The sequence below is a fragment of the Bufo gargarizans genome, unplaced genomic scaffold (assembly GCF_014858855.1).
Source record: "Bufo gargarizans isolate SCDJY-AF-19 unplaced genomic scaffold, ASM1485885v1 original_scaffold_1715_pilon, whole genome shotgun sequence".
Classification (NCBI taxonomy): domain Eukaryota; kingdom Metazoa; phylum Chordata; class Amphibia; order Anura; family Bufonidae; genus Bufo; species Bufo gargarizans.
Window position 1 is genome coordinate 12,647 of NW_025334478.1, and position 4,655 is coordinate 17,301.

The window sequence follows — 4,655 nt, forward strand, 5'->3', positions numbered from 1 at the left end:
AGTGTTACTGGGAAGGACCCCAGGTGGCCGGTAGAGATGGGACCGAGGTCTCTCCACAGGTCCTGCAGGGAATTGGGAGCCCAGTCTTCATTCCCCAGCGGCAGTGTGAAGTGCAGGGAGGGGAGAGCAGCGGCCTCCCTCCCCAGCGGCAGGCTGAGTTACAGGGGGCAGAGGTAGTTGTTCCTGCCCCCCAGCAGCAGCAGCATGATTTTTTGGAAATTGGGAGCCGAGTCTCCATTCCGCAGCGGCAGGCGGAGTTACAGGGGGCAGAGACCGTCGGTCCTGTCCCCAGCGGCAGAGTGCCCTACAGGGAATAGAGAGCCCAGTCTCCTTTCCCCAGCAGCAGGACACTGTATTGGGAGCGGAGGCGGTCGGTCGCCCTCCCCAGCGGCTGGAAGTATGTATGGGAGAGGAGCTCGTTACCCCCTCTCCCCAGCGGCAGCTTAACGCACCAGGGGGAGACAGTAAGCCCCACAACTGTGCAGATGGGACCGTGGTCTCTGCACTTACAGCACAGGGGGTAGAGACAGTCGGTCTCCCCCTCCAACAACCAGACTCCAACCAGGCTTCTTCCGTGGTAACGCTGGCACTAGGGCAGAGTCCCGCTGATCCCTGCCCACAAAGCAACCTCCACTCCAAGCCAGGGAGCAACTCAGAGACCGGGAGTACCAGCTACCAATATAACCTTGGTGGATTCACTGGACAGAGACAGGCTACTAAATTCAGCAGGTCCAGTATTGGGTTGTGGGTGGGCTGCCAGACTAACTCAGGTACCGACCGGCGTGAGGTCAGGTATCTGGTTAGTCTTCCCTGGGGGGGAGATGTGTGGCGAAACCAACCTCGCCACTGGGTTTTGGAGGGGGCTGTTTGAAGGCCTCTTGCCTCAGGATTATGGCCCATAGTAACTGTAAAGGAGAAGACAGACCGGCCGCACAGCTTAAATCTGTCTGTAGAATTGTATTTTATGTTATTATGCGTTCGGTTAAATTGTATGTTATGTGAGGGCACCCAGATAGCTAATATTATTGTATTCGTGTATTCTGAGTGCCATTCACCTAATGATATGCACTCAGACTTGAGCTATCTGGGGATATGTTAAATGTCTGTGTTTGCTGTGGGGGTGTGCCATTGTGTGTTTGGGTGGTGATTCCTGTCCTGTTGTCTCCACATGTGTATTGGTGATCTCCCCTTTGTCCCGAGAGATAATTGGATTGCCCTCGGTTGTCTCCGGGACAGAGGGGAGGAAACCATGATGCATTGTGGGGATATGTTGTATCTGTTCTGTGTCGCAGTCTCTCTTCTGGTCCTCTAGGGGGCGGGAACGATTGGTTGCTGTATTTACATTGTGTGTGTTGTGAATTACTGATTGGTTGGATTTCAAAACCCTGTGGGCAGTACTATGTTTGGTTTTTTATCAATAAAAGAGGCTGTACTTGAAGTACAGTGAGAGCACTGCTGACCCTCAACACGGAGCCTTGTCTCGTTATTGGGGGGATTCCCTGTATGCTGTTGGAGACTGATTGCCAGGAGTGTAAGCTGATTGTACGCTTTTCCTGTTCGTCTGACTGACAGCTATTCGTGAGGTTCCAGTTTGGAGTGCTATTTTGTATCCAGTTCGGGAGGTTGGTGTTCTGCAGTAGCTGTGCCTGTCTCTCGGAAAGGGGCATATCGCCTAAACGGACTTTAACCCCTTGTCTGCTGAAACGGTCCGTTACATATAGTACACCGTACACCCTGATATGGGTCATCTAATACACTGCACCATCCTATAATAACACCATCCCTTGTACAGTACACCGTACACCCTGATATGGGTCATCTAATACACGGCACCCCCCTATAATAACACCATCCCTTGTACAGTACACCGTACACCCTGATATGGGTCATCTAATACACTGCACCACCCTATAATAACACCATTCCTTGTACAGTACACCGTACACCCTGATATGGGTCATCTAATACACTGCACCACCCTATAATAACACCATCCCTTGTACAGTACACCGTACACCCTGATATGGATCATCTAATACACTGCACCCCCCTATAATAGCACCATCCCTTGTACAGTACACCGTACACCCTGATATGGGTCATCTAATACACTGCACCGCCCTATAACAACACCATCCCTTGTACAGTACACCGTACACCCTGATATGGGTCATCTAATACACTGCACCCCCCTATAATAACACCATCCCTTGTACAGTACACCGTACACCCTGATATGGGTCATCTAATACACTGCACCACCCTATAATAACACCATCCCTTGTACAGTACACCGTACACCCTGATATGGGTCATCTAATACACTGCACCCCCCTATAATAGCACCATCCCTTGTACAGTACACCGTACACCCTGATATGGGTCATCTAATACACTGCACCACCCTATAATAACACCATTCCTTGTACAGTACACCGTACACCCTGATATGGGTCATCTAATACACTGCACCGCCCTATAATAACAGCATCCCTTGTATAGTACACTGTACACCCTGATATGGGTCATCTAATACACTGCACCCCCCTATAATAACACCATCCCTTGTACAGTACACCGTACACCCTGATATGGATCATCTAATACACTGCACCACCCTATAATAACACCATCCCTTGTACAGTACACCGTACACCCTGATATGGGTCATCTAATACACTGCACCCCCCTATAATAACACCATCCCTTGTACAGTACACCGTACACCCTGATATGGGTCATCTAATACACTGCACCACCCTATAATAACACCATCCCTTGTACAGTACACCGTACACCCTGATATGGGTCATCTAATACACTGCACCCCCCTATAATAGCACCATCCCTTGTACAGTACACCGTACACCCTGATATGGGTCATCTAATACACTGCACCGCCCTATAATAACACCATCCCTTGTACAGTACACCGTACACCCTGATATGGGTCATCTAATACACTGCACCGCCCTATAATAACAGCATCCCTTGTATAGTACACTGTACACCCTGATATGGGTCATCTAATACACTGCACCCCCCTATAATAACACCATCCCTTGTACAGTACACCCTGATATGGGTCATCTAATACACTGCACCATCCTATAATAACACCATCCCTTGTACAGTACACCGTACACCCTGATATGGGTCATCTAATACACTGCACCACTCTCATATAATACACAGTAGACCGCACCACTCTCATATAATACACAGTAGACCGCACCACTCTCATATAATACTCCACAGACCGCACCACCCTCATATAATACTCCACAGACCGCACCACCCTCATATAATACTCCACAGACTGCACCACCCTCATATAATACTCCACAGACTGCACCACCCTCATATAATACTCCACAGACCGCACCACCCTCATATAATACTCCACAGACCGCACCACCCTCATATAATACTCCACAGACCGCACCACCCTCATATAATACTCCAGACTGCACCACCCTCATATAATACTCCACAGACTGCACCACCCTCATATAATACTCCACAGACCGCACCACCCTCATATAATACTCCACAGACCGCACCACCCTCATATAATACTCCACAGACCGCACCACCCTCATATAATACTCCACAGACCGCACCACCCTCATATAATACTCCACAGACTGCACCACCCTCATATAATACTCCACAGACCGCACCACCCTCATATAATACTCCACAGACCGCACCACCCTCATATAATACTCCACAGACCACACCACTTTGATTCATTACACCGTAGACCGCACCACCCTCATATAATACTCCACAGACCGCACCACCCTCATATAATACTCCACAGACTGCACCACCCTCATATAATACTCCACAGACCGCACCACCCTCATATAATACTCCACAGACCGCACCACCCTCATATAATACTCCACAGACCGCACCACCCTCATATAATACTCCAGAGACCGCACCACCCTCATATAATACTCCACAGACTGCACCACCCTCATATAATACTCCACAGACCGCACCACCCTCATATAATACTCCACAGACCGCACCACCCTCATATAATACTCCACAGACCGCACCACCCTCATATAATACTCCACAGACCGCACCACCCTCATATAATACTCCACAGACCGCACCACCCTCATATAATACTCCACAGACTGCACCACCCTCATATAATACTCCACAGACTGCACCACCCTCATATAATACTCCACAGACTGCACCACCCTCATATAATACTCCACAGACCGCACCACCCTCATATAATACTCCACAGACCGCACCACCCTCATATAATACTCCACAGACCGCACCACCCTCATATAATACTCCACAGACCGCACCACCCTCATATAATACACCACAGACCGCACCACCCTCATATAATACACCACAGACCGCACCACCCTCATATAATACTCCACAGACCGCACCACCCTCATATAATACTCCACAGACCGCACCACCCTCATATAATACTCCACAGACTGCACCACCCTCATATAATACACCACAGACCGCACCACACTCATATAATACTCCACAGACCGCACCACCCTCATATAATACTCCACAGACTGCACCACCCTCATATAATACTCCACAGACCGCACCACCCTCATATAATACTCCACAGACCACACCACTTTGATTCA